The sequence below is a fragment of the Eretmochelys imbricata genome, chromosome 8, assembly GCF_965152235.1.
Source record: "Eretmochelys imbricata isolate rEreImb1 chromosome 8, rEreImb1.hap1, whole genome shotgun sequence".
Classification (NCBI taxonomy): Eukaryota; Metazoa; Chordata; order Testudines; family Cheloniidae; genus Eretmochelys; species Eretmochelys imbricata.
The window spans coordinates 108,335,655-108,348,776 of NC_135579.1; the positions used below are offsets into that span (position 1 = coordinate 108,335,655).

Below are 13,122 nucleotides of genomic sequence, written 5' to 3' on the forward strand. Positions count from 1 at the left end.
AATTGGTTAGTCTCTAAGGTGCCACAAGTCCTCCTTTTCTTTTTGCGAATACAGACTAACACGGCTGTTACTCTGAAACCTTACTCCCAATATATCACAGCCAGAGAATTACCCTGTACTGAACCAAATTTATTGTGTTTGACTGATGTCTTGTCAGGACAGGGAAACTGACTGGCACTAGCTTTAACCCTTACAATAATAAGCTATTAATAATAATAAACTATTCTGGAATAGCTCCCTGTCATTGTATTCACTTTAGTCTTTAAATCGCTCTATTCAGGCATAATCAATGCACTCCCCTAGTGGAGTAAAATCACTTTTATTCCAAAATAGCACCCACAGGGGAGCTTTCCTGCAACAACCATCCTGGTCTACAAAGAGAAATGAAAAGGAGTACTTGTGGCACCTTAGAGACTAACCAATTTATTTGAGCATGAGCTTTCGTGAGCTACAGCTCACTTCATCAGATGCATACCGTGGAAACTGCATCTGATGAAGTGAGCTGTAGCTCACGAAAGCTCATGCTCAAATAAATTTGTTAGTCTCTAAGGTGCCACAAGTACTCCTTTTCTTTTTGCGAATACAGACTAACACGGCTGTTACTCTGAAAAGAGAAATGACTAACCCTAAAGCATAACTTGTGTTTGATAAGTTTCAGAGTAGCAGCTGTGTTAGTCTGTATTCTCAAAAAGAAAAGGAGGACTTGTGGCACCTTAGAGACTAACAAATTTATTTGAGCATCAGCTTGCATCAGCTACAGCTCACTTCATCACTGAATGCATCCGATGAAGTGAGCTGTAGCTCACGAAAGTTTATGCTCAAATAAATGTGTTAGTTTCTAAGGTGCCACAAGTACTCCTTTTCTTTTTGTGTTTGATAAAAGCATCTCCTCCAGAAAGGCGTCCAGTCTGGTTTGAAGACATCAAGAGATGGCCAACTGTTTGTCTCAGCCAATGAGCCGGTCCAGCAGCTGACAAACACGTGATGTGGATGCAAGGCAGGAGTGTGTATGAGCTGCTCTGTTCAGGTATCTGCTCTCTCTCACACGTGTGATAGTGCTGGAGTGATGGGAGGAGGGTGGGGGGCAGTTATAAAGAAATTTAGTTTGGACTCACCCCACCAAACAGTACAGTGCAATACTTGGATAGTGAGCTTGTGACCAAAAGCAAGAGAGAGAGCAATAGCTAAGAGGCACATGGATCCTGGAGCATGCTCTGATGGGCCATCAGAGGACTGGTACTAAGGACTCCTGGGGTTTATTACTGATGCTGGAAGTGGGGTATTGGCCAGTAGCCAGAGCAGGAGTGTGTGATCAGGACTCCAAGCTTCTGTTCCCAGCTCTGACCCTGAATTGCTGGGTGACTATGGGGAAGTTTCTCTGCTGTTCTTCCCAGCTGCACACAGGGGTTAATCTGCCAGTCGCCCCACAGGGGTTGAGAGAGCAATAATGTTTGGTGGCTCTGATGAAAGATGTTCGGTTTAAATGCACAGTTGTGTTATTAGATTCTTGGTAGCACCCCTGGAGCTAGAGAAGTGCGGAGATGTGCTGTGGGGGTACAAGCAGGGGGTGTGGCCCTACCGAACTCTGGAAGTGAGGTCAGTGCTCCCAGTTCTTGGACAGGACGGAGTGGTAAGCAGGCTAGACCAGGCTCCAGGACTGGCTAGGGAAGGTGATTAACCTCATGAAATCCCCATGGGCGGGGAGGCCCTGAGAGCTGCAAACTGGAGTGTGAAATCAAAGGAAGCACCCAGTCCTGCCCCCTCACCTACTTTGGGGGTGACTCTGTGTTTCCTACTTTCTCAGTTTAGGGGAATGACTCAGGGTGGAGTGACAGTTCTGCCAGCAGCCAAATCCTCCTCCCCCCCAGCACTTCCCACCTGCTGGCGGCCCTGCCGATCGGCTCCTCCCCTTACCCCCCAGCACCTCCTGCTGATCAGCTGTTCAGCGGTGGGCAGGAGGCGCTGTGGGGGAGGGGGAGGAGCAGGGGCTGGAAGAGGTGGAGTGAGGACGGGGTATGCTTGGGGGAGGGGGCGGAATGGGTGGGAAGGGGGGGAGGAGCAGAATGGAGGCAGGAAGAGGCAGAATGGGGGTGGGGGGTCGAGCACCCCAGGGGAAATCAGAAAGCCGGTGCCTGTGGTGTCCCATCCTGGCAGACGATGACCTGGCCTCACTTTCACGTGTCACCCCCCGACTGGGCTACTGGCAGGTATGAAAGCACCAGCCCCGAGGACACTACGAGGGGTACAGAACGCTGCAGTACCCGCTCAGTAACTCATGCCACACCAGCACTTCAAAGGCCGGGCCAGTGCAACTAATCCTCCTGGGGAATAATCTGAGCCCAAAAACTCAGTGGGAAGAAGAAACGCAGGGAACAGGAAGAAATGAGAGAGCCCAAGCAGGGAGATGGTAACAAGACACAGTTGCAATGGAATATGGCTAGAAACAGGCCACGGCTATTTGGGGCCGCAGGGGCAGAGGCATCAGGGAAGGAAGGCCATTGTCTCTCTATACAAAGCCCTCTCAGGTAGATAGGCACAAAGTGGAGGCAGTTCAGAGAACAGCAAGAAAGTGAGGGGCTGATGGACATATTGAACGGTCGAGAAAACGCAGAGCTTGGCTGTGCGGCCATGAAGGGGAGCATCAGGAGCGTAAGGACCGAGCGGAGAGACGAATTCTGCTGGGTGGGAAAAGGAGTTAATGGGCGAAATTAAGAGAGGGACAATTTAGGCGGAGCATCAGAGGCAAACTCCCTGATGGGAAGCTGTACCACGCTGGGGATTTAGCACCTCAGGGAGCCCCTGCACGGGTCTTTTAAAACGGGGCTGCCCCAAACCCAAGGAAACGGGCAAAGAGGAAAAGGCTCTGCCTTGGCAATGGAGATAGACTCAGCTGGTCTTTTGTTGCTCTTTGTTCGGTGTTTGTACAGCGCCTAGCACCGCCCCTGGCTCGGGCTCCTAGATGCCCTGGTACCACAGGTCACAGGCCTAAATCATCAGGAAGCTCTGGAGGGTCTCAGACCCGACCGTACGAGGTGGGGGCTCTGCGCCATGGGGCCGGCCGGCCGGCCGGGGCACCGGCTCGCACTAACACTGGGCCGGGCCGAGCCAGGCGAACGCCGGGCAGGCGGCGGAGCTCCAGGCTCGTCCCCGCCAGGGCTCGGCCCCGGGCCCCCCGAAGCAGCACGCCCAGGCGGGCGAGGCCGCGGCCGCAGCCCGGGGCCGCAGCGGGGCGAGCCCGGCTTGCAGCAGGCGGGCCAGGCTCCGCCCGGCGCCGTCCGCCCCCGCGCCGCGAGGGGGCGCTGAGGGGCGGCTCGCTCCGCCCCGCCCCGGCCGCCGGGCCAATCAGCGGCTGCCGAGCGCCGGGGGCGGCCCCTGAGCGCTGGGGTGACGGCGCGAGGCGGCCGCGTCGCCGGGGCAGGAAGCGCCGCGAGCTCCGGGCAGCGCCAGGCGGGTGAGTCCCGCTGCGGGCAGCGCCGGGCCCGGCCTCCGTCATGGCCGCGGCTCCCGGGGGCTCAGGACCGGACCGGACCGGACCGGACCGGACCGGGGCGGGGGAGGGGACTCGGCATTCCCTGGGGGGCAGAGCAGGGGGATGGGGCAGGGTACTCGGCATTCCCTGGGGGGGAGGGCAGGGCAGGGGGATGGGGGCACAGGGCTGGTCCCTGGCAGGGCAGGGTACTCGGCATTCCCTGGGGGGGGGCACAGGGCAGGGTACTCGGCATTCCCTGGGGGGGGGCACAGGGCAGGGTACTCGGCATTCCCTGGGGGGGGCACAGGGCAGGGTACTCTGCATTCCCTGGGGGGGGGCACAGGGCAGGGTACTCTGCATTCCCTGGGGGGGGGCACAGGGCAGGGTACTCGGCATTCCCTGGGGGGGGGCACAGGGCAGGGTACTCTGCATTCCCTGGGGGGGGCACAGGGCAGGGTACTCTGCATTCCCTGGGGGGGGGCACAGGGCAGGGTACTCTGCATTCCCTGGGGGGGGGCACAGGGCAGGGTACTCTGCATTCCCTGGGGGGGGGCACAGGGCAGGGTACTCTGCATTCCCTGGGGGGGGGCACAGGGCAGGGTACTCTGCATTCCCTGGGGGGGGGCACAGGGCAGGGTACTCTGCATTCCCTGGGGGGGGGCACAGGGCAGGGTACTCGGCATTCCCTGGGGGGGGGCACAGGGCAGGGTACTCGGCATTCCCTGGGGGGGGGCACAGGGCAGGGTACTCGGCATTCCCTGGGGGGGGGCACAGGGCAGGGTACTCGGCATTCCCTGGGGGGGGGCACAGGGCAGGGTACTCGGCATTCCCTGGGGGGGGGCACAGGGCAGGGTACTCGGCATTCCCTGGGGGGGGGCACAGGGCAGAGGGATGGGGGCACAGGGCTGGTCCCTGGCAGGGCAGGGTACTCGGCATTCCCTGGGGGGGGCACAGGGCAGAGGGATGGGGGCACAGGGCTGGTCCCTGGCAGGGCAGGGTACTTGGCATTACCTGGGGGGGGCACAGGGCAGGGGGATGGGGCACAGGGCTGGTCCCTGGCAGGGCAGGATACTTGGCATTACCTGGGGGGGGCACAGGGCAGGGGGATGGGGCACAGGGCTGGTCCCTGGCAGGGCAGGGTACTTGGCATTACCTGGGGGGGCACAGGGCAGGGGGATGGGGCACAGGGCTGGTCCCGGGCAGGGCAGGGTACTCCGCATTACCGGGGAGGGGAGGGCAGGGCAGGGGGATGGGGCACAGGACCGGGACAGGGTACTCTGCATTACCTGGGAGGGTGCAGGGCAGGGGGATGGGACACAGGGCTGGGGCAGGACAGGGTACTCTGCATTACTGGGGGGTGCAGGGCAGCATAGAGGGATTGGGACACAGGGTCGGTCCCCGGCAGGGCAGGGTACTCTGCATTACCTGGGGGGGGGGATGAAGGGGCGGGGAAGGGCATAGAGCTAGTCCCTAGCAGGGTGCTCTCTGCATTACCTGGGGGGTGCAGGGAAGGGGCACAGGGCTGATCCCTGGCAGGGTGCTCTCTGCATTACATGGGGGGGTGGAGGTTGCAGGGCTGGTTCCCAGCAGGGCAGTGAGGGGATTGCGTGGGGAGGGTACTCTCTGCACTGCCAAGGCTGGGGAGGGGCTATGCAAGGCCAGTCCCCAGTGCGGGCTGAGCACAGTTATGCAAGAGCATAGCTGGGGATCTGATTCCCAGCACTGATCTCTTGCTGGAAGCCCTTGTGCTGAGCTCTTGGGGGAAGAGCAGGGTGGCTCCTAATGGGTGAGATGCTGCCCCCTGTCACTTGCTGGGGAAGGGGATGTGGGTCTGGTCCATTTCCCTCCAGCACTGCACATGGTGCCCCTGTGGTTGGCAGTAATAGTGTAGTGGTCTGAGTCATCAGGGATAGGGATTGGAATTGGCCGGGGAAGAGCTTGAAAGACTTCAGTTGATTCAGCCAGCCTCACAGAGACTGCTATGGTCATCCACTCTGACCTCCTGCATAACACAGGCCAGAGAATTCCACCTACCGATTCCTGCACCAACCCCATAGCTCTGCTCTGGGCTATGGCCTAGCTTTTTGAAAGCCCTCCAATCTTCAGTTGGCATCAACTTTACCCACTGCCTGGAGGAGACCCTTTCTCTCACTTGCAAAACTTTCCCAGGGCCAGGTCTGTGGCCAGGCTGAGACCGGCTATCCCTCTCTGTTCCTTGGAGAGTGGTTTCAGGTGTGATAACCCCTGCCCAGCAATACTCAGACTGAGGCTTGTGAGCCCCAAGTGGCTCTTTGATGTGTCTCCTGTGGCTCTTTGCAGCCCATGATATCAAACCAGTGGTTAATAATTAGATCACAGTCCGGATGCTTTTACTGTGTTGTTAGTGAACTGTAGTTGATATAACAACACTTGGTCAGTCACTTTGCTGTTTGTGTTTGTGTGTGTGTGTGTATAATATATATATATATATATATATATATATTGCCCTGTCATAGTGCTTCAGTATGACTATATAGTACTATAGTAAAGGGAGGGAAATGAATTCACACCACTGTGGCTCTTTTGGGGACTGTTGATTGCTAATCTGGCTCCTGAACCACTGAGGTCTGGGCCATGTCTACACCATGGGGACTATAGTAGTACAGCTATCACACTGTAGCTGTGTCATCATAAGCCTGTAGTGTAGACACAGCCTACAGTGACAAAAGGGGTTTTTCCTCTCACTGTAGGAGTTGCACCTGCCTGAGTGGCGGGGGCTGGGTAAACAGAAGTGTTCTTCCGTCAGCCTAGCAGCAGCTTCCCCCAGGGGTAAGTCAGCATTGCTGGGGTGCACCCTGCACGCTGTCGCTAGATCAATTTAAATTTAAAGCCTAGACCAGGCCTAGGTTAATGACAAGTCACCACAGGTGGAGTCAAGTGGGTGGTTGTGTGGGAGGAAATGGGACTAATAATCAGAGTAAGTTTATACATAGGTTAGTTGTGTGCCTGCTGCAACAAGTACCTGCTATTAGCTGTCGGGCCCTGGAGGCCTCTTGACACAGAGGACTCTGGGTGGGATAAGGTGATGACTCTCAGAGTTTGTGCCAGAGCCAGCAGTGAAAAAGCGGGGAGGGATATGCTTGTGGGAGACAGCGAAGGATGGACATTGGCAGACCAGAGGCAGGAGACAATGATGCAATAAGATGATAGATGCAATAAGTGGGGCTGGGATAAGTCATGAGGGGTGTTCAAGGTGAGGATGAGATGCTTGTGTCTGAGGAAATAAGGAAGTGGAAGCCAGTGGAGGGACTTAAAGAGGGACTGGGAAAGGGTAGACAGAATTGTGACACATTGAAGTGATGCGCCAGGAAACTGATTTTTTTGGCAGCATTGTTTTGATTGGGGTCAGTAGCTGAGATGTGAGGTGAGGAGCAACTGGACAGAGGAAAAAGAGAGATTTTTCGTGCACCCTCAAAGTGTGGCTCTCGGGGGGTGGGGGTGCTAGCTTAGCTCCCCAGTGCTGCTGCAGCTTGGGAGCAGGGGGGCTTGTAACATCTGAGACAATCTCTTCCCCTCCCCTTTGCTTTACATAGCTGTAGTAACACGGACACCTTACGCTTACACTCTGCACAGCATGGGAATCCTCCTCTTGCCAAACTCAGGGCTCTGCAGAGAGTTCGTGGCAGGGAGGCAAGGATGGTGTCCCAGTTAACCTGCAGGAAGTGGAGGACCTCACACTGGGAGATGTCTGAGATCCTGCAGCAAACATCCCTGCCCTTGTGAAAGATATTATAGGATTCTCAGGCTGTCTACACTAGCACTTTTGTTGGTATAACTTATTTTGCTCAGGGGTGTGAAAAAAATCACACCCCTGACTGACACAAGTTTTACCAACAAAAGCTCTGGTGTGCACAGTGCCATGTCAGAGGGAGACGCTCTCCTGCCGATATAGCTACCACTGCTCATTGGGAGTGGTTTAATTATGCTGGCGGGAGAGCTCTCTCCCATCGGCGTAGAGCGGCTACGCTGGAGACCCTACAGTGGCACAGCTGCAGCAGTGTAGTTGTTCAATATGTTCATTAATAATCTGGAGGATGGCGTGGACTGCACCCTCCCCAAGTTTGTAGATGACACTAAACTGGGAGGAGAGGTAGATATGCTGGAGGGCAGGGATAGGATACAGAGGGACCTAGACAAATTGGAGGATTGGGCCAAAAGAAATCTGATGAGGTTCAACAAGGACAAGTGCAGAGTCCTGCACTTAGGATGGAAGAATCCCATGCACCGCTACAGACTAGGGACCGAATGGCTCGGCAGCAGTTCTACAGAAAAGGACCTGGGGTTACAGTGGACGAGAAGCTGGACATGAGTCAGCAGTGTGCCCTTGTTGCCAAGAAGGCCAATGGCATTTTGGGCTGTATAAGTAGGGGCATTGCCAGCAGATCGAGGGACGTGATCGTTCCCCTCTATTTGACATTGGTGAGGCCTCATCTGTAGTACTGTGTCCAGTTTTGGGTCCCACACTACAAGAAGGATGTGGAAAAATTGGAAAAAGTCCAGCGGAGGGCAACAAAAATGATTAGGGGGCTGGAACACATGACTTATGAGGAGAGGCTGAGGGAACTGGGATTGTTTGGTCTGCGGAAGAGAAGAATGGGGGGGGATTTGGTAGCTGCTTTCAACTACCTGAAAGGGGGTTCTAAAGAGGATGGATCTAGACTGATCTCTGGTAGCAGATGACAGAACAAGGAGTAATGGTCTCAAGTTGCAGTGGGGGAGGTTTAGTTTGGATATTAGGAAAAAGCTTTTTCACGAGGAGGGTGGTGAAGCACTGGAATGGGTTACCTAGAGTGGTGGTGGAATCTCCTTCCTTAGAGGTTTTTAAGGACAAAGCCCTGGCTGGGATGATTTAGCTGGGGTTGGTCCTGCTTTGAGCCAGGGCTTGGACTCGATGACCTCCTGAGGTCCCTTCCAACGCTGATATTCTACGATTGATTCTACACAAGGGATTGGAGGGCTGGAGAAAATGCCTTAAGTGAGAGACTTAAAGAACTCCAATCTGTTTAGTTTAAAAAAAAATCAAGAAGTGACTTGATTAGCATGTAAGTACCTTCATAGGAAAAAAAGAGCAGATACTAAAAGACTCTCTAATCTAATGGAGAAAGGCACACAAGGACCAATGGCTGGAAGCTGAAGCCAGACAATCAAATTAGTAATTAGGCACAAATGTTTCCTATTGAGGGTGACCTACTACTAGGACAAACTCCCAAGGAAGTGGAGGCCTTTCTGGAAGAGATGCTTTAGTCAAGCACAAACTACTGGTCGCAATAGCAGGGTAAATGAATAAAATTATCTGGCCAGTGATAGACAGGAGATCAGACTAGCGGTATGTCTACACTGCAATTAAAACCCACAGCTGGGCCATGCCAGCTGACTCGGGCTCATCGGGCTGTGGGGCTGTTTAATTCCACTGTAGGCTTCCGGGTTTAGGCTGGAGGCTGAGCACTAGGACCATGTGAGGTGAGAGGGTTCCAGAGATTAGGCTGGAGCCTGAGCCAGAATGTCTACAGCCCAATTAAAGAACCCTGCAGTCTGAGTCAACAGAATGCCAAATTGCATAGATGACCTAATGGTTCCCTCTGGCCTAAAAAAAAATCTGACTAAATAAAGCTACTGAAGTATCACAGGAAAGATGGCAGTTTCAGGAGCCCACAGCTAGTACACTGGGATCTGGACTCATTGAGGCCTTCTCTAAAAGAGGATTTAAAAGTGTAATGTATGCCTGTAAGATGTGTTGTCCTGGCTGGTGTTTGTAATGTGGGCTAGCATCACACTTTTAAATATTAGTCTAGACAATATGTTGGGGGGAGAGGGTCCCCTGATGAGTCCCCACCCTACTCCTGCAGCACTGTACTTCCTAGTACCACACTGGGGCATTGGGGTCAATTTGGTTTTGTTACCATATCACACTATGAACTCATATGTTCATTATCACACTCATGGTTTCTGCTTTCACAGTTTCTACTTCCCATTAAATATTGGCTTGGCAGTGCCTAAACTTTCCCATCCCTCCAAGGGTCTCTACCTAATTTAGGTAATCTATTTGGCTCCAGTCATTGTAGTATCTGGTGCTGCTGAGGAGACAGAGTGGAAATCAAGGCCCGCCAAAGGGAGGCTCACAGGAAGGGTTAGAAGCCTCCACAGAGTCATGCAAGGATCTCTTTGTGGATATCTGTCTGAACTCTGAACCTTTGTATTCTCCCATCTCTGATTTGAACTGTAACTTTGCTCTGTTGATTGTGGAGTTTCTGGCTCTTAACTGAGTGTGGCAACAGTGCCTCGTAATGATGCAATATCATGGGATGATATGTGAAACAGAAGAGAGGATGGGGAGTGTTTGGTCTGAGAAGATCTTCCAGATTAACCTAGAGGTGGTGCCCTGAGAATTAAATATTTATGCTACCCTCCCGGGACTGAGCATGCACCCTCCAGCAAGCAGTGCTAGCAGCCTCTTGTTATCTGGAAAGTTGTCCCTGTGTGTGGAGCCAGTTCCACTTGAAACCCTCTTGACCCAATAAGTCTCAGGTGTATTGGTGGCCAAGGGGAGGGGGGCTTATAAAAGCTGGCACTTCCCCCTCAGCAAAGCTGGGAGATGGGGGCAGGGCACAATACGCACTTTGATGTATAGAATGCAAGAGTCAGGATGTGACCTGAAGCTTCCCCAGAGAGCTCAGTCCTGTGGCCTGCCAGGACCCCTGGGAATAACTGACTATTGGGGAGGGGGGGTCCTGCCCCACAAGAGAGGGGCACGAGGGTGACAGCAACAGAAGTCACAACCCAAGGAAGGGGCAGAAGTGGTCTGTGCTGCATGGAGGCTGGGAAGGCAGCTGTGCCTCCTCCCACAGGCCCCTCCACCTGAGCTTGGGGAGGCTCCTAGCCCCTGCCCCCTAACAGCCCTGCCCTGTCAGAGCCCTCTCCCGCTCCCTGAAAGCCCTGCCCTGCCCCGCCCCCTCTGCTCCTGCCCCTTCAGAGCCCTCTCCCACTCCCTCAGAGCCATGCCCCTCCCCCTGCCCCCTCTGCTCCTGCCCCAGCCCTGCCCCCTCACAGTCCTGCCCCTTCAGAGCCCCCTGCCCCAGCCCTGCCCCCTCACAGCCCTGTCCCCCTGCCCCTTCAGAGCTCTCTCCTGCTCCCTGAAAGCCCTGTCTGCCCCTTCAGAGCCCGCCCCCTGCCCCCTCTGCTCCTGCCCCAGCCCTGCCCCTTCAGAGCCCTCTGCCTGCCCCAGCCCTGCCCCCTCACAGCCCTGCCCCTTCAGAGCCCCCCTCCCCATCTGCTCCTGCCCCAGCCCTGCCCCCTCACAGCCCTGCCCCTTCAGAGCCCCCCTCCCCCTCTGCTCCTGCCCCAGCCCTGTCCCTTCAGAGCCCTCTCCTGCTCCCTGCCCCTTCAGAGCCCTCTGCCTGCCCCAGCCCTGCCCCCTCACAGCCCTGCCCCTTCAGAGCCCCCCTCCCCATCTGCTCCTGCCCCAGCCCTGCCCCCTCACAGCCCTGCCCCTTCAGAGCCCCCCTCCCCATCTGCTCCTGCCCCAGCCCTGCCCCCTCACAGCCCTGCCCCTTCAGAGCCCCCCTCCCCCTCTGCTCCTGCCCCAGCCCTGTCCCTTCAGAGCCCTCTCCTGCTCCCTGCCCCTTCAGAGCCCTCTGCCTGCCCCAGCCCTGCCCCCTCACAGCCCTGCCCCTTCAGAGCCCCCCTCCCCATCTGCTCCTGCCCCAGCCCTGCCCCTCACAGCCCTGCCACTTCAGAGCCCCCTCCCCCTCCCACTCTGGTCCTGCCCCTTCAGAGCCCCCTGCCCCCTCTGCTCCTGCCCTGCCCCCTCACAGCCCTGCCCCTTCAGAGCCCTCTCCTGCCCCCTGCCCCCGCTGCTCCTGCCCCAGCCCTGCCCCTTCAGAGCCCCCTGCCCCCTCTGCTCTTGCCCCCGCCCTGCCCCCTCCCCCTTCAGAGCCCTCTCCCGCTCCCCGAAAGCCCTCCCCCAGCCCTGCCCCTTCAGAGCCCTCCCCCTGCCCTGCCTCCTCACAGCCCTGCCCCTTCAGAGCCCCCCTCCCCCTCACAGCCCTGCCCCTCCCCCTCTGCTCCAGCCCCCCCCACCCCCTCCGTGGCCGGGGCGGGGCCGCCGCTGTGATTGGCCCGGGCGGCCCCTGCCGTGGCGGTGCCCGGGGTCGAGTCGGGCCCTGCCCAGCGCCGGGGGCCGCCGCCCGCTCTCTGCTGCCGGCGGGCAGGCGGGAGGGAGGCAGGCGCGGCTCCGCGGCCGGTGAGTGGGGTCAGCCGGGCCGGGCCGGGCCGCCCTGGGGAAGGGGCCGGGGCCGGGGCCGGGGCCGGGGCCGGGCCGGGCCGGGCCGGTCCGTCCCGGGCCGCGGGGCCCTGCCAGAGCCGGGGGGGACAGGGCCGGGCTAGGTTCCCGAGGGCCCCCGGGCCTGGCCCTTGGGGGGTCCCGGTGCCCGCCCGCCCCGCGGAGCCGGGCCCTGGACCCGGGGCCCCCCAGAGCCGGGCCCGCGGCGGGCCCGGTGCGGGGCGCGGCCCAGCCCTGCTTGGGTCCGGTCGCGGCCGCGCGCAGCCGGGGGGCTGGCGACCCGCTGCCGCCTAGCTCTGGCCGGAGGGGAGCAGGAGAAGGGGCGGGGGGGCCCGCCGGGGGGCAGGCAGGCATTTGCCAGGCCTGCAGGTTCGCGTTGGAGGTCACGAGCGTGACCCCGAGTCCCTGCGGAAAGGGGCTCTGGCTGGCTTTGGAGGGAAGCCTGTTGGCCTCGGGTAGCCGGCTCAGCTGGGGAGAAGTTGTTGCTGTGGCTTCCTGGAGAGTGGCCACCCGCTGGGGAGGGGGTGGCTGGGTGGCTAAAGTGGCCTGACTCAGTTGTGTGCTCCCGCGTGGTGCAGGGACGGCACATACGTGTTCCCCTTGTGCAGAAGGCTTCACCACCCGTCCTGGCCGCAGGCCGAGTTCTGACCTGCCCCCTCCCTAGGTGCAGCCTCCAGTACACAGGGTGTGTCCCAGGCGTGAGCTGGTGTCCTTTCAGTCTCCAGGCACACATCCTGCCCTGCTGTAATACTGCATGCTTGCCTCAGGCCAGGTGCTCCAACAACAGGAGCTGCAAATGTCAAGTGGGTGGCACAGATTCCTCTCCGGGCTCGCCCTCTGTTCTCTCCAAGGCAAAGGAGCCCAGTGCCATCTTGTTCTTCCTCTTCGTTCACACCCTTGCTTGTCTCTGCTACTCCCAGTCCTCCCCTCTGAACTTTACTCTTGTCTCCTATCTCATATACCTGGCCTTCTTTGGCAGCCTTGTCACATACCTGATGGCTCTACCCCTTCTGAGCACCTCGCTCTGCCTGCATCATCTCTCAGCTGGGCTACTGAAGCTCTTCCTGAGGGCCACCCCAGTTCTTCGGTGCTGGACCATTCTCCTTGACCCCAACAGTTGCTACTGCTTCCCCCTCCCTTAGTGGGTGCCTTGGTTCTAAGGGAGTTCCTGTCCTGTTACAGCTAGCAACACATCTGTGACCCGGAGAAGAATTCAGGGGCCCATTCCTAAGAGAGGCATCTTTGATTGGAGAGAAGGTAAAATTCAGCTGGGGCTGCACCAGTGGGGCCCCTGTCTTCTTGGTTTCAAATTCATGTCTCCTGCACTCTGAAGCCA

The 13,122-nt window shown here is 57.7% G+C and overlaps 1 protein-coding gene across 6 annotated transcripts in view; it reads left to right on the top strand.

The window, feature by feature from the left end:
* Positions 1–3,397: 3,397 nt before the first annotated feature.
* Positions 3,398–13,122, top strand: part of ELOVL1 (ELOVL fatty acid elongase 1) — a 33,438-nt gene continuing 23,713 nt past the window's right edge. For 2 of the 6 annotated variants that reach the window (XM_077823731.1, XM_077823729.1), the window contains exons 1-2: positions 11,684–11,747; positions 12,969–13,043. The gene's annotated coding sequence lies outside the window, so the exon portion shown is untranslated. Of the gene's footprint in view, positions 3,452–11,642; positions 11,748–12,790; positions 13,044–13,122 lie in introns of those variants that run through there. The other 4 variants (XM_077823730.1, XM_077823732.1, XM_077823734.1 and 1 more) reach the window with 4 other exon arrangements.